The sequence below is a fragment of the Anopheles merus genome, chromosome 2L (genome assembly GCF_017562075.2).
Source record: "Anopheles merus strain MAF chromosome 2L, AmerM5.1, whole genome shotgun sequence".
NCBI classification, from domain to species: domain Eukaryota; kingdom Metazoa; phylum Arthropoda; class Insecta; order Diptera; family Culicidae; genus Anopheles; species Anopheles merus.
This window is the reverse complement of record NC_054083.1, coordinates 15,377,575-15,400,182: the sequence shown is the minus strand read 5'-3', so window position 1 is coordinate 15,400,182 and position 22,608 is coordinate 15,377,575. Positions and strand designations below refer to the sequence as shown.

Sequence of the window (22,608 nt, the reverse complement as noted above, 5' to 3'; positions counted from 1 at the left end):
TGTGCTAAGCAACATAACCCTGATCATCACAGATGCTTCTTTATGGTGCAACATTGTTCCTTCAAGTTGTGATATGGTAGAGTGAATAAATTGTATAACTGTATTAATTTGGAGAAACTTTACGAATTATGTACATTGTTGGGACTATATAGAAATAAGAATTTAAATATTTCTTTGAATCTATATCTCTAATGCAATTTCGACTGCAATTTATTTATTTTATCTTTATTATTACAAAGCGTAACTGAGTTTAAAATAAATTTAATAAACAATTTATTTCCTTTTTTTTTGTATATTCAATATAATGGTACTGCAAAACAAAATCCATCCAAAACACTCCAAGTATTTCCATTTAAGCAAAATAAAAGAAACAAATCGTTATAATAATTTTAGTTTTGCTTAAAACCCATAGATATTTATTCTAAGATAATACATTTGAAATATTTTTTTTTTAATTTACTTTACCTTCAAAAAATGTTAATCTGCCGAAGTTAAATGCAACATGAAGTATTGCAACTTTGTCAGAAGGGTAGTCAAGCTGTCGCGCCGCTAGTTGTCAAATTAAGATGACGTTTTCCGTTTATCCGTACTGATTTTTGTTTATTTTCGATTTAATTTAATGTTCAAAATGTTTAAATAGTTTTTTATTTATTAAATGTATCGGTTATACTTTGTTGGTTTGTATGTATTTTTAAATAATACATTTGCGAGTTCCTAGTAAAGCATCAGAGCACAAGCCTGTGAAGTCATTTTATTTTGTTTTAAATTAATTGTTCACTTTAATGAGCGTAATGATTTTATATGTAAAATAAAACGGTTCTACAGTACTTATTCTAGCAGATTACGTATAAGCCCATAGTTTGCAAACACGGGAACGATGGTCATAACGGATACTCTGACTCAGCTTCTCAGTCGAGTAAAGTCCGTAGCGGAGAGCAGAACGCAAATTTTTCTCGCGAGTCTATTTTTAATAATAAAAAAAAACTTTTCCCTTCCGTGCGGCGTGCACGGCAGCTGTGTTGTGTTGTTGAGTTGTTAAATTTGCGTAAGTGTGTGAGTGAGGACGGTGTTGGGTGGAAAAGAGAACCTGCAATGTTTACAGTGGTGTTGTTGTTTTTTTACATTTTTTTTAAGAATCGCACTTAATTCAGCTCTTAGCAACCGTAAAGGGTTGTTGTGAGGTTTGCCTTTTTGCCGGAACACCTCAACTAGGAAGCGTGTCAGATATTTTTGTTTTCAAAGCAAAGGGCGATGGTAATGCATCGAAATGTACAGTGGCTGAAGCTTGGTGTACAGAGATTCGCATAGCGTTGATGTGTGCAAAGTGTCAGTGAGCAAAATTGTTGTGAAAGATGATTCTTTGCAATTCGATGGTTCACATTAGCCACCCTTTACATTCCATAAGCACGCAAAAACGAGTCATTATTTGCGAGGCGTGTTATATACATTGAAGTTGTGGGAGAGATGAAAACCCGTGTGACAAACAGCGAATCAAAAAGAATTGAAAGATATTTCAGTGTGACACATAGCGTGAGATAGAGAGAGAAAGAGCGAGAGAGCGTTTGCCTGGCAATTCAGATTAGGAATAAGTTTGGGTGAAATAAGCGAGACGAAGTGAGGAAGGCAATCAAAAAAGGAAAACAAACCAACTATTCAGCTTGGTCGTACCTTCCACTTTCCGATTCCCATGTAAATAAAAGGCAAAACGATAGATTTTGCGTTCACGAGACCGGTTTTTGTCAAATAACCTGTCGCTGTTTTACCCCAATGTAGTGTAGTGATAGAAAACAAAGGAATTAATATATTTCAGACACCGTTGTAATTATTCCATAATGTTGTAATACTGCACAATTGTTTTTGGTGTAGATTTTACCATCAACATTAGAGCAGAAGGTCACAAGAAAGAGTCGTTTTGCAGAAAGAGAAACTTTTTTCGTTGCCAAGATGTTTGTATCGTGTGCGGGATTTGTGGTTGCGTGTGCGCGCGCAGATGTGTCTTGGCATTCGCAGTTGTGTATCTCCGAGGCGAATAGTGCACAGAAATGCTATATCAATGACAAAAATTTGTTTTGCTAAAATTGTTCAAAAAGCTCAAATTTGCAAATGTTTGTTTGGGTTTTATCTGACCCGTTAAGATCATTTGTAATGAATAGACATTAAAAAAATAAACACACAATTTTGGTTCAACTTTAAGAACAGAAAACAACGAATTATACGCCACACATTTTGTTTCCAGCTTTGGATGTGGTCATTTTTCGTCATTGCTTTATACTACTTCTACCATTTTTTATTTCATTTTTATGCTGCTTTAGAATGAATCAATGAGTTATCGAATGTTTATGTATTCATATTTATTTATCAAAGCTACTTTTAAAGCTACAGTCTGTGAAATATTTGTTTGTTTATAAAAAATCGATTTAAAAAAAATTCTCAATATTTGTGCATAACAAATAAATAAAAAATGTCCACTATTGAAATAACAACATATCAGCCCAATGTGCAACCCCTGTGCGCTTTCCGAACAACATCGACGGGGTTGTTGCGTACGCCACCCCATTTCAGTCGCATCGATTCGTCCGTACACTCAAGTTCGCGCTAGTGTTTTGCGTACGTGTTTCATGTCGCATTGAAAACCGGGCGGGCGACTTCGATTGACTTTTCTTAGTAGTAGAAAGTTTACTGAATCCTAAAGCAGGTACACATAATATCGCAAAAAAGCGTCAAATCATTTGCGGACGATTTGGTAACGCATAGTTGTGATGGTTGTGAAATTAATCAAACCGTTGTTCTGCTCAACAAATGAGGGTCAGTTTGTCGAACGCCAAAGTAAAACATTTCGATAGTGGAACAGGGGTGGTTTTTGTTTTGTTTTTTTTTGTGTCGCTGCTGTCGCTTCTGTTGCTTCCGTCGAGGCACAATGCTAATCGTGTCAGTGTGGCAGCATTCTGTGACCCGCTAGTCGCTCGCAGTGAATATTTGTGTTGTTTTGATTTTGTGGGCACTTGCTCGAATTCAAAAGTGAAGGGCCGTTCAAGTACTGGCTTTGTCAGTGGTCGTGTCCTAGGGGGAGAGGTTAGTGTGCCGTGCACGAAGTTGGGCTGGCAGCGAAAAGTGTCGCTGGAATGAAGGAGAGCAAATCCAACCATCGTGAACTTTGCAGCATCCGTGTCAAGCGCTGTGCTGAGTGTGTGTGTGTGCGCACTGTGTCTTGTGCAGCTGTGAAACCAAATAATTGTCTCTACCATATCATATTGCAATCCAGGCGGGCACCGTGGCACGGTGGTTGTGCTGATTAGAGTGAGTGTGCAAACATGCCACGACTGGTGTGATGTTCCGTGGTGCTAGAAGTGTCGAAAAAAGTAAAAAAATAGATAGCTGGCAAAAGAAATAAATACAATCGCACATCAAGTGCTGTTTGCTGTGCTTGACGCGGGTGTGCGATGTACGGTGGCGCGGTGTGGCAGTGCCTGGCGGGGCAGAATTGATAAGAAGTGTAAACATCGCGAGTTTCTACGGCGCGCGAGGCTCTCGCGTGCGATTTTCCTTTCCTCGTGCTGCGGCGTGTGTCGTGCCCTGCGTTTGAAATCGAGCATCGAGGGTAATTGCAGTGCGCGTGTGTGAGTGTAGAAGCATCTTGTGAACTTGACCGGAAGATAGCAGAATCGATCTCTCCCCGTCCGAAGGCATCTTATGCTGGTATTGATGTGGTGAATAGTTGCATTTGTGTGTATGTGTGATGTGTGAAGGGGCCTGATGTGAAAAGCAAGAGATAAAAAAATAACAGGTAATAGCAACATGATGCACATGATTGTAGTTGGCAGTTGTGAAAGAATGCCGAACCTATCGTCATTTTTCGTTTGTGCCGTCAGCACACAACATAGCGAACCAGCTAAAGCTAAACATGTATGTTATGTACAGGGGATAAGAGTTTGAGTGAGCAAACGTAACAAAAGCTGGTTCTTTAAGTTATTAAATAATGCTCTGATTTATAACATTCTCGGCCCGATTTTTCCTCACAACAACACAGCTCTGATCTATAGTGCTCATTATCATAACAGTCTTTTTTGTGACAAAATTGATATCTGATGTATAGTTCCTACCTTTATGGGCGTATGTTTCGAGCAGCGGTTATATGTATAAGTATCATAACGTATTTAAATCGCACCAACTGCAAAGCTATCATTATCGGCATCGTTGTTTCCAGTAGCATCATTACTTGTTTATGCAAACTGTTTACGTAAAAATGTCAAGACTACATCTAGAAGTGCACTTTTTTTCTTTTGCATAAAAACTAGTCGATTAGTGTTTGGATAGGGCTAAGGTAAAGGCCAAAAGGGCTAAGGTTTGAAAACTGTTCCATTCTTATCGAAATCAGCACCGTCTCAAACGCAGTGTGATTGAACCGAGCGAAGGGCCCCGGTTACGACAGGGTCGCGCTTAAGTCGGATCCAGCTTGGCCAGTGTCAAACGCGCCTCAAGGTGACGTCGCCTTCATTATCAACCTCCTCTCCGGCAGGCACTGTCACTGTGTGCACCAGTGGCCTGTACGACTCCATGGCTCCTCGATCCATGTGCGTTGTTTTTGCTCTCATCTCCCGATCGGTGACTTAGTGACTATGCTCTTTAGTATCCGAATTTCGGAAAAGTGACAACTTCACGCCATCTCAACCGCACAGAAGCATAAGGGTTTGTCCTTGACGAATTTTACTGCTCATTTATCATACCTGACTTTATCATACGTATGAGTGTAATCATACTCTTCATGCAAGGACCGACGTTTTTCGTATGCATTTGGGCCTGGGCCTTCCCCTCTGCCAAACAGAGCCATACCGCACAAGACAGTGTCCAGCGATCGCAACGACAACAACAGTGCGGCACCGTTCGGACGACAATGGTGATGTAATATTGTTGAACTTATCAGCTGACAACCACGGTGACGAATGTGGCTGCGATAGCGTACGTTTCTTGCCGTCCCTTTTATTTTGTTATTTATATCTGGTGTTTAAACTCAGCCTCCTGGCGGCAGGAAACCAGTTGCGGTTGACAGTGCTTGTGTTTCGCTCGTTGATCGGCCGGTCCGGTGAAGTGTAGTGTGTGAAGTGCAAAAAATTGATCTGATTCCGATCAGCACAGAAATTTAATTTCACATCTTACGCAACACCAATTGGACCGTTGGAGCTGGAATTGATCGAGAGCATTTGCACGTGGAAGTTTATTTGATTATAGGGTTTTTTTTCTTCTCTTTTTTCCTCGAACCTTGAAATCAGCTTTGATTTCGTATTCCGCAAACAAACATGCTCGCAATACAGCAAACAAGCACGTGTGTGGCTTTTGTTTTGTTGAAAAGTATCGAATGTCATAATAAATCGTATCCCTCGGCAATTCGCTAGCTCTCTCTCTCTTTCTCACTCTCCCTCTTTCTCACTTTCCCTCTTTCTCTCTGTCTGTCTCTCGTTTCTTCGTGAACCAGCGGCACGCGTGCAAGGGCGCACATGTTATGCAAGCGAAAGTCAAACATCGGTTGGCGTTCAAGACGTGAGATTTGGGGGAGCCCCCTTTTTTATATATGCGCTTCAATCGAGCCAAAAGCATCCCATCTTGGAACGTACAAAAGTTAGTCGTATTTGCCCTCATCGCGGCCTCTCATCGCGGCTGTACTGCTGTCGGTGGAGGTGGTGTTTGCGTGAAAGTGGTTTTACGCAGGCGCTACTAAGCGAGCTGCAATCGTTCCAAAACTCTTTACCCCGGCGCACCGCATTTTTGTCCCCAACGTGTCACCATCAAAGGCTGAGAAGACAAGAAGCCTTTCGTTTGGTCCGGTTTGGGGCTGAATTTTGTGTCCACACTTGGCCGCAAAAACGCACTCCACTCTACGGTGACATCGACACTTTAAAGCTTGACTACGCAAACCTGATTCACGTCTTGCGCGTGTTCCCGTGTGTTCCCCGCTCGCTCTCTATTGCTGCGGGTGAAATGGGGGTGCTGGTGGTGGGGCATGGCGTGAAAGTGAAAGTTAGTGTTCTCCTTCACCCTGTGCCGCGGCCAACCCACACGACCGATTTTGCGCACCCATTCCCATGTACGCAGCAGTACTCCGTTTCCGGTTTTCGAGGGAAAGAAAAAGAAACCAAACTGCTTTGCCTAACTGTGTAGATCGAACGGATAGAGCGAGCCTAGATCAAAGGAAAAAAAAAGAGAGAGAGAGAGAGAGAGAGAGAGAGCGTACACAAAATACAGCAAAAAAAAACCTGACGGTTGCACTAACCATACAAACCCTCAGTCCTCCCGTCATGGTCTGCTGGAGTCGAGGAACAAGTACGCCACTTAAACCGCAGCAGCAGCAACAGTGCAGCAGTTCCGCAATGTTTTCTGCCGTGGAGCGTGGTGAAGCGTCGCGAAAGAAAGTGCGCGCTGGAACTGTGGGTACGGATCTATGCACTTTCCTTATGCGCACGGACAGACAGAACCTTTCCTCGTTTCGAATTTGTGGGAGTGGATGTGTTGTAAATTTCAACTTACAAAAAAACAAACCTATTTCATTTGGATAACACATTTTTCTCTCCAAGCATTTGGAGTATGCTAATGTAATACGCTGTAGTTGAATGAAAAGAAAAAATGCAACCGTGTCCGCAGTCGATGCCTGTATCTTCCTTCAACCACCCCTACTTGCGTGTGTGGCTTCCGCTGGCGGAAGGTTGTTGCGTAACGTTTAGTGCGCGGGTTTGGTCCAAGCTCATCTTAAGCACTTCAAACAACTTATCAACGTGCGCAGCAAAAGTGCCATGCGTGCCTGTGTTCGCCATTTGCGCAAGGGAGACGTGCATTACCACACTCTGGCGCTGTGTACGTTTGGTTTGTATTTTTTCTAAAGCATATGGAGAAAGCTCAAGCAAACCTTTTGCTTTTTTGTCATCTGGAGCTCCAAACGCTTGACGGTTGTTGTTGCCGCGACTGTTTCCTGCGCAAAGCGGTGCAGTGCGCACTACCGCAATTGGGTAAAGCAGGTGAAGGTTTCCTATTTGTTCAACCGTTTGACGACCTGGAGAAAGAATTGAAACAAGCAAACTTGTGCCGTACTTGTGTATGTGTACTATGTTGTCGGATTCAAACAAAGCCCAAGGGTTACAAACACACTCCCAAAAGCTTACGTCAACCTGATCTGATCGGAGCGGTGCAGTGCGTTTTTATGCGTGCGGTCGCGTGCATTTGCATGGTGGGCATAATTAAATTTTCTGTGACTTTTCATGCGTTCGGTGGCGTTGCGCCCGGGATCGGTGGTGTTGGAAAACCGAGCGGAGTATGCGTATGCGTTTGCATATGAGGGCGAACTGAGTGGGGGACGAGCAGCAATTTCCACCGAGTTCGTTGCCTTTGGCTGGTGATGGTGGTGGTAGTGATGATGGCCGTGGCACTCTGCTGAGCGGAGATGAATGTTATGCGTTTGACCAAAACCTTTGCTAGCCGTTCGTGTTTTTCCAGCTCCTTCTCGCGCAATCTTCTCCGCCAGCTTCCCTCACGCTCGGCAGCAGCAGCAGCAGCATTCCTCCGTCCCTGGTGCTTAGAGGTCGGTCGTTGGTTTCGGTTGTTTGTTTTGGTTTTGGATTTTGGGCTCTCGAAATAGTGCGGTACGTACGTGCGCGGTTGCATACGCGGTCTGGTCAGCAGCCGTTCGATTGGCCAACAACGCCACAAATAGCATCGGTCAGAAATGGTTTAGCGTTTAGCGTCTGAACGGTCTACGGATTAAATTGCGGGACAGTAGCATAATAGTGAAACATATATGAAAAGGGACTTTATTGTTTATGTTGAACAGATTATGAAATTGGTATTTAAATTATTGCTTCAAATATTTCGAACGTTTATTCTTTCGCGTAAAAAAATAGGCGTTCACAGCGCTTGGTTTATATAGTCAACGTCGTTGTAGTTAAACAAAATTACGCTCTTTTGAAGAATAAAACAAAAAAAAAACAAATTAATTCAAGCAGAGTTAGGTTCATCTCGTGGCAAGATGTTGCTGGTATTCTCAAGCTTCAGATAACTGTGTGATGATTCAGCTGAACACGGGTCTTTTCCTCTCAAACGCAACGCGAGATGAGTAATCCTCATTGCATTGACGGAAAATTGTTTTTTTTTTCTCACATTATAGATTTTTATAATTGCTGGTAGCCCCCGAGATACGCGGTACCTCCCATTCGCGGATTCAGAAATACACGGTTTTCTGAATGTGATAGTTTTTTGAGCAGATTGTACTGATTTGACATTTCACTTGTTAAATGAAAAATAATTTTCCTATCGATCGAATTTTAAATTTAGTTCAACAAGGCTATAAATTTTAATATTCGATCAGAGTTACATCCAACAATCAATTCAGTGGTCAGAACCATGTCAAGCAAATTTACAGGAAAGTTAGCAACATTTTGGTTGAAAACCGTGAAATACGATATACGTGGAAATTATAGATACGCGAATTCTTCTCGGTCCACTTGTTTAGCATATCTCGGGGACAGTCTGTATTGACCTCGGAGGATGAGAGTATTAGACCAAATCCAATTCAATTGTTTTGCACAAGTGATAAAAAGTGGATGTTATGGTGAATTTAAACGATACGAAGTTCACATAATCCTAGTGGAAAAATAATTACACGCAACCACAAAGGCTACCTATCCAGTTGACACTATCCCGATGCACAATCAATGGCTTAAAGACCTCCACCAGCAGTTCATCGTGTAGTGTACATGGAATAATGCATAACCGCGGAACGCCTCGTGTGAAGGGCAGTGCATGGTGATGACATATTTGAATCGTTAATTTTCTTCCTCATCGACATTGATGAGCTGACGGGAGAGATATCGTCGCGCCCAAGTGGTTGTGAAAAACATTGCCATAACATTGCCTCCCATCACGACCGCACGCACCGTTACCGTTGGTGTTGTACCGTGTTTGTTTCGTAAAGCGGAGCAAAAGGAAGAACACCTAACACCCCTCGATCGCTCGTCACAGACGGTGGGTAAGCGTAGTAGAACACAATTCTCGACGGTGTGAGAGACCGTGGGTTGGGGGGCTTTTGGGTTGACATGTCTGCGTCGTCGTTGGGTGTATTTAGTGTGTGCCTGCTAGTAACAGCCACCAACATCTACGGCCAAGGACGAAGGTGTGTTAATCGTCCGTGCGCTGCTAGGCGGAAGTCGTAGTAGATAGATGTCACGCTTCGAGTATCACTTTTTCGCGTAACGCGAACCGCGAACCGACGGACTGTAAAAGCCTCTTCCACTTGCGACGGATGGAGCACACCGTGAAGTGTGTGAACAAATTGTTCATACACACACTCACTCACTCACACTCACTCACACGTACGCAGCCCTGCTGCCGTGGTGAAACCAAGAATAAAGGTATGTGACGCGTTCCTCGGCCCTTGGATGTTTATCCGAAACGTAGGCGTTGTCACAGTAACCTTGGACTTGAATGTACTGTGGTGCCTGGTGCGCAAGAATCGTGTTTCGGAAGGCCGTTTCGTTTCGGTTGCTAGATTGTTGGTTACGAAATTGGCGGAAGCTGCAAAGCCCGTTTCACTCCAATACACTCAAACACACACATACACACTCTTACTGCAAGAGGCAAGGTCTATCAGCTAGATGCATCCGTTTTATTATCATGCTCCTTGGGTCATATGGCCGATAGAGGTATAATCATTTATATTCCGGCCACACTAATGATTATCTGCTGCTAGAGAGTAAACCGTGACTCACTACGGATCGATGTGTGGCCTCCACTTGGGCACGTGGAGCAGGGTTGGCATTGATCCAAAAGGCCAAAAACTGGGCCAGGCTCTGTGTTGCTGTTCATTTTCTTGGCAGCGTTTGATGGCATGATAAATTGTACGGATATCAAGATGAACGGAAATATTCGTGAATGTTTACGAAGCGGTTGTAGATCAGACGTGCTAGAAAAGGGAAAAGCGAATCAGGCGTGCTTGTGTTGTTTGTCCACCAGGTGATACACACTATCATAACGTACGATTCCCAACCCGTTACTATAATTGAATTAGTTTTCCACGGAAAACTACCAAAAATACGACAAACTGCCATTTATTTGCACGATGGTTGAAACAATTTTCACTGATCCTGAACTAATTTGATTACCAAATCCCCAACTATCCGGTTCTAGTACGGTTCTCTTAAAGCTTTGCCGAGCATGACCTAACCGCACAGCAAAGTGTAAGCTATTTTTGCTCGATTGTTTTCAATTAGTACACTAAGCTGCAACATCATGCAGGACCACTGTGTCTACCGGACCGATGCGGTTAGTGGCCGATCGGGCAGGAACGTGACCATTAAGAATTTGCCAGAAATCGACATTTTCGAACGTGTGTTTGTGTTTGAATGTGAGATTGTGTGTGCGAGCTTTTGACATTGAACAGTATCGTCGTATGGCAACGTACATGATAATGTGTGTCTTAAAGGAAGAGAATCAGCGATTTGGGAACGATGCCATCGGCTGGCATGTATTGATTGTTGGGGATATTAGTATGCTTCACGTTTTAAAGCATGCGTTCTGTGGGTTTTTCGTTTCAAGGGCGTTCGGGCACAGAAATCCTACAAGTTATGGCACGTGGAAACGTTGTGCACGTGTAGCGTTTGGATTGTGATGATTGAAATCGTTTTGCAATTTTCTTTCATTGTACTTAACCAATGGCGCTAATGATCGAAACTAGAAAGTATTCAGCGAAAGTGTGGTGGTGAAATTACGTATTGTGTTGTGGGATTATCAATTCTAGTTGTATAGCTTCGGAAGACTATTATTAAACGAAATATAGATAAAGACTAATCAACTTTAACAATAGGCTACAAAACAGGGTTTTTTTTTAATAATTATACTTTTATTGGGCAAGTAATTGTAGTTGACAAAGCTGTTGTGCAATGCACAACGTTCACCAGAACACTCGAAAACCCCAAACCATTCATGTTGGTTTCCGAATTAAAAATGCATAGCACTGCAGTCATTATGAACCATTCCTAAGTTTGCTCGGAAATTAGCTATTTGATTATAAAAAAACACCCTGCAATGATTTTATAACAATTTGCGTTTTATTGTTTGTTTTTCCTTTAGAGAGAACCGTGAGTGTTCGTGTTGATAGGCAAGAGATATAATTAAATAAAGGTTACACGAAGCGTATCCAATCCGACATTATGATGGCCAGGGTGGTGTGAAAGTAAGTCAAGGAACCTTCGTTTTTCATCTGCCCTGTGAGATAATTTAACGTGCCATCAATATTTGCTTTTATTGATGGCTCAATTTGTGCTTGTATAATTGGCAATTTTTAATAAAGTTTTAAAGTAATTTTATACTCATTCAACATTTAATAATATTTGTTAGTAAATTAATAAAAATAAATCGGTTTATAAAGAGTTGACGAGTCTAAATTAATAAAACACACCTTGGTTAAGAGAGTGCAAAACAAATGAAACAAAAACCATTCGCTCCCATCGTGAAAGGTTAATTTTTATTTATGAGTCTTTCAGCACCTTCGGATGGGGTCAGACAAGCACTATGTAAAAACAGTACAAAACGTACGGGCAAGAAATAAGTATACACCCATTTGCGTGGTTTGCGTTGAAAGCTCTGGACCACAGTGGGGACAGCGTAAATGAAATAAATTTAAAATGCATTTTCCTACAGATTTCCAGCCGTGTGGGGATAGGAAGTTGTATATGAATACTTAACAAGAAGGATTTTAGCGGTGCCCTTGTATCTCTATATTCAACTCGTTAACAACAATTAACTGTTAATCGTTTCCCGATATACTTAAAGTAGCATTAACAGTCATTCCCATGTTTAAAAATTTATGTTTTGGAATTTAAAATATTATTTCCTTTTTGGTTGAAATCAGTTGCTTTAAGAAACTATGCAACATCGCAGTAATATTGTTTTTAATTTTTATTTCTGTGTGATTTGAATTATACTTTTTTTATTTATTACCTATGCATGTTAAATATAATCATTCCTAAAAAAAGAACACCCTAATATTACCACTAAACCATCATGTATCGTTTGAACTATATCTTCGACTCTGACCGATCTGCCACTACGGTTGCATCTATAAAATCAATTTACGATCTCACTTTGCAGCCTACTAATTTGGTACGAAAGCAGTGTAGCATCCTTCCCCATCGAGTAAGTGATAATGGGAGGGTAACAGAACCGGGTGTCCACTCGTGTAACTTTGTACCGCCCCAAAACATAACCGTCGGTATGCGGGGCTTACTATAAAGTATTACGTCTTCACGTGTCTTTGCAGTGTCTGGGGTTGCAGGTTGTCTTTTTCTTTGTATTGAAGTAATGCTCTTAACGATTATCTTTTGGGCTTGGTTATTATCCTGTACCATTAATCCCACCCATCGCAACGGGGCTAAAGCTAGTACGATGGGGGAAAGTAAATTGTTCAATTAACCGAAATAGTACGGCACCGCGCACGCCGTTGTCAGCGTGTGAGTGAGAAAACAAGTACCCGTGCGTGTGGCATTCCGAGCGAGAAGGCATTTTTGTAGGTTCGTATTTTACCTTAAATGGGTCTCGGTGTTGAACGGTAAAATTTATGCAAACAAGCACTGACTTTTTCGCGCCCAACAGCAGCAGCAGCGGCAGCACTGTTGTTCATTAGCATAAGGTAAAATTGCTCCTGTCAACGACAATGATCATTGACCAGAATTTATCGAAGATTGTTGGGTATCGGGCTGTTGCCTAGTTGCGTCATGATTTGCTGCAATCTGAGCAGCGGCGATGGGTGTCATATTTTATGAATTTTAATAAGGATGCTCACGGTAATGGTTATTAATTGAGCTTTATCATTGCAAGGCTGGAGAGATAAATCGCATCTTTATTCCGAATCGGTTGCCCTTCTCGTCTTCTGTTGGTCATTGTATGATCAGAGAAAACTGGTAAATCTGTTTAATGGAAGGCAAACTAGTTTTAAATAAAAAAAGCTATTGGCCAAATTAAAATCAATATACTTGATAAAAACATGTATAACGAATCAATGTTTGTTTTTTCAAAAGAAAAATAAAGTGAACAACTTAACCTTTTACCAGAAGCATGTATTTATTAATCCGACATGTTTTGCTGTCGCTGTGCATGCTGCTTTCCACCAAAGGCTGTCATAAATCATGCGCAGGTCGAAGGTTGGGTGTGTGGTATATGGCAAAAATGATTCCAGCAAATACAAAAAAAAAAACATAGCGGAATTTGGGGCAAGTGTGCCACCTTAAGCATTTCATGTTTTAACTCATTAAAACCCGTTTATCAAAAACCGATTTATCTCTCTATATTTATATTTATCTCATAACTTTTTTACATCTATTTTCTCACTTATAACTAAGTTCACGTGGATATGAGTGCAAACAAAACTGTTTTGACGCGTTTTAAAAAGGGTCGAAAAAGACGTGATTTTTGGGCTATGGGGCAAGAGTGCACCTCATATGGGGAAAGACGGCCAAGTGGGTGAAATAAATGAATTTCTTGGATAATTGATTTTTTTACTAGTTTACGTGTTCCTACATGTCTTGTGTCACCAATGTACACTTTTTGGCCACAAAGTGTACTGCAATCCGCGCTTAATAACGCACCATTCCGCTGCACGCTACAACAATGTTTACATATTTGACAGTCCACGCCTATGATACATAGTGGCACACTTGCCCCAAATAGAGGTGGCTTTCTTGCCCCAAAAGTTGTAACTTTTTTGAAATTGGATTTTTCAGGGATAAACAAATTCTACTAGCCCCACAAAAAAGTTACTTTTCTCAGCTGGTATAAATATTGTCTCATTTCATTGTTCCCATATTTTTGAGAGCTTATTTGGTTTGATTAAAAAACTATAATATTCTGCCCAATTTTGAAACTCAACATAAAACAATTGAAAACAATCAGAACTAATTAATCTATATGACATTTGGCACAGTATATGTAGTCATTGGATTAAAACTTTAGTTAAATTGGTCATTTAACTAAAGTTTTAATGGAAAAAGAATGCTTGGTGGCACTCTTGCCCCAAATTCCGCTACCATATCTTGCCCAAAACAGCCCATCACGCTGATCCGTAGCCAGGATCCGTTATCGACGGAGACCCCGACACCACGTGACCGGATCGTTCGCCGGTTCGCCCTCGATGTGCTGTCTATTGACTGTTTGCCGCACAACCGGACGAATGTCAGCCCGCGCGAATCTATTGTGCGGCTTTGTGGCCGCAGCTCGCGAAGCTACAGTACACTGTGCGCGGTTAGTTTTGTTACGTTAGTGGGCTGGTCAACATGATGCTGGTTCGGTGTTGGTGGTGGTGATATTGGTAAGGCAAAAACGCACCTTCATTGTGTAGTGTTTGTGACATGCGTTGCCGAGGGTAGCGTTAGCGTGGGTCATCATTGGTACCGGGGCATGTAAATGGAAATGTTTTTGTTGTTGTTGTTGTTGTTGTTTCGCTCCATTCGTTCGTGTGTGCCTTCCCTGCAACACAAAAATATCATCATCACATTTTCGTTCGCCTCACTCCGGCAGCGGGGTGGTAAATTAACACGCGGCGGCTCCACTGCGATGTGCGAAATTACGTTGCAAGCGTTTCGCGGTCGAACGGATGCGGCCGATGGAACGGAAACCGATCTGATTGATCATGTAGATACATTATTGACTGGCGGCACAGAATTTCTCATGTGTGTTGGTGTCGCCGGTGTGTTTGGGGATGTAGTTATCGTTTCATCGTTCCGGAGACGGACGCACCGAGATCGACGTTTGCACATACCATTCATAACGTCTAACACCTGCACAATGATAATTGTGCCAGTCTGGAGAAATACAAATTCTTACCGTTCGTTCCGTTTTTAATTGCGCCTTTCGATTCGAGCCCTTATTGAACGAATGATACCGATGTCTGAAGGAGGTAGACATTTGTAGAATTGCTGTAAATTACAGTGAGTTATCTTATTTATGCGCTAAGTACGCACTAGTTGACACTGATCAGCTGCTTGTAAACATCCTTAAAGAAAATGAATCGAAAATGAATTCTTTTGAAACCGTGACACCATCTGATTGAATCACAAATGAACACACGTCACGAGAGAGGGTGGCTCGGTTTGGTCGAAGGGTTCAAAAAGTTTGCCACTTCACATTTATCACTGTCATTCATTAGGCACACGGATCACGTGTAACCTTCTTCGAAAGGCGAACATTTATGGATGTATTTTTTTATTCTCTCTCTCTCTCTCTCTCTCTCTCTCTCTTTTTTCTCTCTCTCTCACTCTCTCTCTCGCTCTCTCTTACTCTTTCTCTCTCTCTCTCTCACTCTCTCTCACTCTCTCTCTCTCGCTATCTCTTACTCTCTCTCTCTCCCTTTTTTACTTTCTTTCTATCTTTTTCGGTTGCGGTTTGCATATGGAAACCAATACACCACTTACAAAAGCCATAGCGTTTGTCTGTCTGGTCGATTGAAATTTCACAGCTTTTACGATATGGTCGTACCGACTGTCGTAAGGTGTGCTGCTCGTTTAATTTTATGTCATTCTGTTCAAAGGTAGTCCAGTATTACGGCTTACATGTATTGGTATATTTCCTGAAGAAAAAAAGCAGAAAAAAACAAAATCGACAAGTTGAAGCTAAATGGACGGACGCAACCTCAAACCACAATAACCCTCACTATCGAACAAAAAGCCTACCAACGTTGTTCGGCATGCACTAATATTACCAATAAGACCGCACAGAAAGCTAAAAAACGCATACTTCCCTTGCTAATAGTGCCATAAAATTAGAGGTCGTCCTGACTCGTCGGCAGCATTAGGTATTCCACACTCGCCCAACCGCTGTGCAGTGCCTTCCCGCGAGCTACTACACGGAGAACATATTGGGACGAATAAATAATTTATATTGCAAAAGTGTGCTACTCGTTAGCGGTGACAGTTATTCTCGGTGCTCGGTCCTCGAATTGGACGATAAAACGAGGCAACAACGATGACGCAAATATCTGTTGACGATACAAACCGCACCTCGGTCGGCCAATTTCCGAAGGTCGTGTGAGATTTGAATGACAAAATCTGTTGTCCACTGTCCCGCGTACGGGTGTGTGCAGGGTATAGTGTGGCCGTTAATTGAAATACAGAAAAAGTATCAAAGCAATATGATTATACGTGATACATCGATGGTCTCAACGGCGAGATTTGAACAATAGATCATTAGATTTGAAGGCACCTATAAAGCAATCTCATAGTGTGTTTATCGATAAATTGTTCAAGAGATAAGCGAAATAGTTTCTAACTCATACAGAGCTTCATTATTATGAATCATTTTAATTGTGGATTTTATTGAACTGTCCCCAGACAGCGATAATTTCTCTTAGTCCGGAATCAGGAATTTTAGTCGAAATCTACGGCATATTTTTGACTGTTTTTTTGTATATCCACCTTCACGGTAGACAATTTAAGAGTCACATAATAGGCAAAAAGTAGACTCTTCGTAGAAATACCTTTTCGAGTTTTGAGCAAGTATCAAGTACCTTAAGGCATCAAAAAAATATCAGGCAAAACAAATCAATACTTTTGGGTTAAAATTGACCATTAGCTCTGAATGATAAAAGGAATGCTCGATTAGAATTATGTGTAATTGTTTGGATATTGATTACAAGAAATATTACACCTATGTACACATGAAAGTTACGGAAAATATCAGTTTTTATACTATAGTTTACTTCCTTTTTATTATTAACTAACATCCCGACAATCGATTAATGATTTCATTTTAGGATTGCATAGACTTTTTTTTACAACTGCAGCATAATTTCTTTTTTTAAAGGTAGAACATTATTATCGCAAAACCGTTCAGCACGCTTTACGACGCGTGTTCCACCGTAAAGCATAATCATTCTAAGCCACGAGGCCGCCGCACGGCGCCGTCGGTCGCGAAATATTGTGCGTGCAGCACGAGGCGTTCCGTGCCATGCGAGATTTCGTGACTTATCGAATGCGTGTTCCAGCCATCGCGATGCCGGACGGATAGTCGACATCGTCATCGTCCATCTTCGTCGCGGGATGTTTTTACTTTGTGCAAAGACCTCCGTGTGCTTCACGTGCTTTGCGCTGGAAAAACGTGATTTTTACACCCACAAAAGTGGGGAGGGAGTCCCCAACCGTAGCGAGGTAGCTTGCAAGGGGAATTCTGTCCCGGCGCAAGCCCACCGGTGCCCCTTCCGCTGCAACAGGTGACTTACGAGGATTGCGGAGCAGTTTTGCATGCTTCCGAGCGCATGCGGGAAAGATGCTAGCTGGTTTTAATTAACCCCTAGAAACACCCTACGGGTGAGTGCAGCCGGTTTGCGGTAGATGGCGGTTCGGCCGTTTGTGAGTAGGCCTGGCGTTCACCCGGTCTAAAGTCTAAAGATGAGTGTGCACGTTCACCTGAAAGTTCAAACCCACCACCGTCACGGGTTTGATCTGTTTCTGGTTCGCCGTTCATCACCGCCGTTCATCGTCATCATCACCATCATCATGATCAGCTGCATGATCCGGGCGGGGGTTGGTTGGGAAACAATTATCTCGGCCTGATCGCTCCCTGCCCTATGATATTGTCTCCCGAGCTTCCATGTCTTTCCGACTCTACATCACCCTGCCTCTCATGCGTATCTTGAACACATTTGCTTGAATCAGCCGATTGGAGTTCAAAGTTCGCGAAACCGATCTTGCCCGGCTGGACAGGGTGACGACATGTTTCGTATAAAGTGTCTCGCCGGATCGACTCACGTTCCTACTCGCACGACCGGGGAGACATGCGATGGTTGTTAGCCCAAGAAATCTCATCTGGTAAGACGATTTTAATGTTTCCCACCATTACCGAGGCCAATCAATTTGCGGTGATGAATTTCATTCGAAAGTGCCACACACTACCGTCAAAGTACTTTTGGTGATGTGGTAATAATTCGATAAACTGTGCAATTTCTCTAGCATCATGCACTGGCGAGTGCGGGATGTTGTGCATTGCTTTTGCAGTTTTGCCGGCACTTTTACGCTTCAGCTGTCGTTGCAGCTTTGTTGCGCCGTAAAATATGCTGAAATATGCAATATAATGTCTCGCTCGTGTTCAAACTTAAACCATAACAAACGCATTCCTTGAATTTTGTTTGCCGGAAATGTTTATCGCTAGCCTGTGGGTGTTGGTGTGGTTTGGAATCTGAATCTGAACTAAAGTTGTGTGCATGCTGAACCGGTTCGAGTTAATGTAAACATACTTCGAATTTATAATTGATCGTTTGTAAAGAGATCCATTTTATGCGCCATTTTGCATATGAAGTATGAAATATCGAGTACTGGAATGTGTTCCACTTTTTATTGCTTTAAAACTGGACTTAGTGGATCAACAATTGTTAGATATAGCAAATTGTTTACATTTCTAATATGTTGTGAATATAAGTAATGAAATAATAACCAACCTTTGCATTTAAAGGAATGATCTACAAAACTCTTTTACAAATTTACTGCAAAATTAATTATGATTCTTTTAAGTCGTTGTATTTCTCAGTTTCCAACACTAGCGCTGTGCTTAAGTTTCAGTAGCTACTATTTTTTTTCAAGGTTTCAATTAATTTTAATCTAGCTCTTTTTCTCGCTCACTGAATTGAAAGCTTCTATCATCTCAACATAAAACGCTCGCAAAGCGTCTGCCTGTGCAAGTTTTTTTTCCTGCGTGAGGATTAGTGGTTTTATGGCTCACTACTGCAGTATGAAATCATTACAAAGAAGAAAAAACAGTGGATTTTTGCAGATGATAGCGCCTGTAATGGGGTTTACCTTTTAATGCGCCCTCTGTTTATCGTGCGGTGTAGCGATGCTGCATTTTGGCAACTAACAAAAAACGCACATGTTTGCAATTTTTATGGCGTGAATGCTCTTTGTCGACACGCAGCGCGTTGCATTTAAAATGTGTGATTGACTGTGCACATTGTGGTTGAGTGCTACTCTTATCATACTATGGGTTTGGGAGCAAGTGTAAGGTAACGTGTCAAGACATGGAGTCTCACGAGGCTCGTAAATTACACCGCTGCCGGATTCAAAATGCAAATGAACTTTGCGATGTTCTCTTTTTGTCTTAGTTACCAACTACCACGGAAGGCTTAAACTCAACTTCATGTAAACCGTTGTCATTTCACTTCGAGGCAGACATTTCAAGTCTCGTACTAGTCCGTTGTACGGATTTTTGGTTAAAAAGCAATTTCTTATGTTACTTACTTGAATACACAATATACCATGCTGAAATTGAAATAAACATCACAAAAATAGTAATGCACTTTTCACAGTTCGCTGGGTTTGCATATTACAGCTGCTTATCTAGTTCAATGCAAACATACAACGATCTATTTCATGATTCGTGGCGATAAGCGATAAGATAACGAATGTGGAATGTTTTATGGCTGGGTAAATGAAATAAAATTGTGTACTTAGCCAAGTGCAATTAGTTGTATGGGGGATATTTTATTGGGCAAAGTATCAGTGGCAAAAAACAGCCTGAAAAAAGGTATCCTTGAGGTGCCTGTGTTTATCGGAAAAATATGCTCTCGATTCATGGAAACGACATACGATCTGTAACTAATATTATTTCGCAGAAGTGTCCCAAGACTTCCGGGAAACAATATTGTGTGTCTTGTAAGCTCTGGTGGACTTTCTGCACTGCTTTGACATGTTCACGAAATGTGGTGAAATTTCACTGCTGTTGTCTCTATTGATCCTGCATGCTGGCATGTTCCGAGAGCCGTGACATCGGTTAGCTGGGTTCCAAGAAATGTTTCTTCAGCTTACCAAAATCCAATCCAGCATTTTTACCCCAGCTCTTCATGGCTCGTTGTTTGACTCGTATTGGTTTCAGTGGCAACCAGTCTTTGTGGCGATTTTGATTCGAGAGCTTTATGCATAAGACACCTAGAGCAATACGGATTGCGACAGCATTCAAAATCCTGAAATGTTTTCTTTATGATTTTCACTTTATAGTATCCCCAAACTAAATAAATATCTCAACAAATATCTTTAAAATATAAAAAAATAATATTTAAAATTGATTTGATGTTAATTTGTTTTGACTGTCTGTGGTTACAAAGTCTGAAAGAAACATGTAGTGGGGTCAAAACTGGAATGTTTTGTAAATATTTTCATTAAAAAGGATTTAAATTTTAAATCGATTTAACAAAACGTAACATAATATTGTAGTATTTTTACAAGTTATTTTTTTAAATTGGTGGAATAACAAAAAAAACGTTGTTATTCTAAATAGATAAAAATTTTCACAGATTTAAGCACTAGTTTTTAGCAAAATTGTTCGTTATAAAGTTAATGAATATCATAGTCTTCTTCTTCTTCTTTGGCTCAACAACCGATGCCGGTCAAGGCCTACCAACCCCACTTGTGGGGTTGGCTTTCAGTGACTTATTGATTTCCCCCATAGCAGGATAGTCAGTCCTACGTATGGCGGCACGGTCTATTTGGGGCTTGAACCCATGACGGGCATGTTATTAAGTCGTACGAGTTGACGACTGTACCATGAGACCGGCTCGAATATCATAGTAATTGAATTTATTTTTGGGTGTCAGTTTGCTTTGCGGCTGCAAACGTTTACAAAGTTTACGGTCGGATAATTCACATCAAATTAAATTTCCTTCGGCTTGGTTTCTCAAAGCGCATGGATTAGATACAGTGCGATTTTCCACCTCCAGAACTGAGGCAACCTTCCGTTCTTTTCCAGCAGAACAATTTCCGGCGCATAAACAAATATCATCCGGTGCCGGATGGAAGGATGGGCACGATTTACCGATAAGACATCATTCCATCCCAAGCAAAGGTTGAATCATCACGATACCTGTCGGGAAATTACATCCATTCATCCACGTGTCGTGTTGGGTTGGGAGATGATAAACAGTTAAGCTACTAGTAAATTTCTGTGTCAAAATATGATACATTATTACCAATTTGCAGCCAAACCGATAACTCATTTGCTTCACAAGCTTCACAAGCGCAATCAGCAACATCAAATTTTAACTACAATGTTTGTTTTTGGCCAAACGACTTTATTGGCAAACACATTGTTATCAACTTTTTAACTATTTCATGTGGTTGTGACGATACTGTTGTAGAATGAGACACGATCAAATCAAAATGGGCCTTAAAGCTTGTTTGCTCAAATGAAGTGTGTGTACTCTTTTTGACCTTGCTTTGTTATCACATAACACATAGGTTATTTTACTGTGAAAAATGTTTCAAATCTACGTGCCCTCGGGAAAGGTTGTTACCCTGCATGAAAGTTTTAACAATTATCCGATCTTTCGGATGTATGCTTCTGTAGGTTAGACGATGATTAGGTTTGCACTTGATACCGGCTGCGGTTATAGTATATTTTGATACATTTAATCTCACAAACACAAGGTCTCGAATTTTACTGTTTCGGTCAATGTTAGTGATCTCTTATTGGCATCATAATGCATTTTGATATGATTTTGATAGCTAACTGATGTTTAATATTGGCTAATTCTCACACTATCCAGCATACCTTGGTATTTAATGGCGATTGGATGATTTCTACACTGTAGAAAATGTAGTAACGTGAACGATGTATTACAAAACATTCGACTGTTGGAGAAACTTTCAAGTCCTAAATTTACACACAGCCACCGAACCAGATTTCCTTCGCCTTTGATCGTCTCAAATTAAAGCAAGGTTTTAACTATTTCACCAACCTGCCTTACATCACTCTCCAGCTACCCCGTGGCTTCTTCATCTGCTTAATCATTGAGAAATGATACACACTTTCAACGTTGATAAGAAACTCGATGGTTACACTATCCGGTTTCCTCCTGCTACTCGAACAACTAGTAAACAGAATGAATTTAAATGTCAGAAAATGTTTGCCAAGACAACAGGGGAATGAGTTCACAGTTTTGGTAAAACCTTGGCAAACGTTTGCTGCAACGATGCATGAATTTCAACCATTTACACCAGCTTGATGGTAAGATATGCGATGCCATCAAATACTTTCAACACTCTATTATATTATGAAATTAATCTGTTCATCATTTCAACAGTTCATCTCTAGTTCTGGACTTAATCTGTTGCCCTCGATGTAAAATTGCACAGCTGGCAAAGCGGAGATTAGCTTTCACGCTCTGATTGATTGCTCCATTTGACGTTCACGCTGGCCAGGGTGGATTTTTGGCAACGGCAGCGAAGCAGATTTCCTTACAATAGAATTGTGCTCGCCACTGATAGGGTGTGTGCTTTTAACTTTCGGAAGAAGCTTTCGTGTATCAATGAAGGTTAGCTCCATATTGGGAGCTTCACGCTCGAAAATAGGTGTGCGCAAACGGAACATTGTTTTTCGCTTGGTTTGTCTTTGCTATGCGAGTTGCTATGTTTGCTGGAATTCGGAGTGTAGCGAACGCTTCAAAACGCGTACGGCTTACGTTTGTACGTGGATCCGGCTCTTTTGGTAGGGTACGGCAGTAAAGTTATAGATTGTGTTTCAAGCCAAACTGTTTACACTGCTTAAAATCTACCTTGGATTGTTGCGTAGTGAGTTTGAACAGCTAAGTGACTGTAGATT

At 41.3% G+C, this 22,608-nt stretch overlaps 1 long non-coding RNA gene across 5 annotated transcripts in view; it reads left to right on the top strand.

Annotated features, from left to right (window-relative positions):
- Window positions 1-921: 921 nt before the first annotated feature.
- The window catches only part of LOC121591961, a 28,331-nt gene continuing 6,644 nt past the window's right edge, over window positions 922-22,608 (top strand). The window contains exons 1-2 of one of the 5 annotated variants that reach the window (XR_006004604.1): window positions 922-1,045; window positions 2,811-3,784. This is a non-coding gene — a long non-coding RNA (uncharacterized LOC121591961). The other 4 variants (XR_006004603.1, XR_006004602.1, XR_006004601.1 and 1 more) reach the window with 4 other exon arrangements.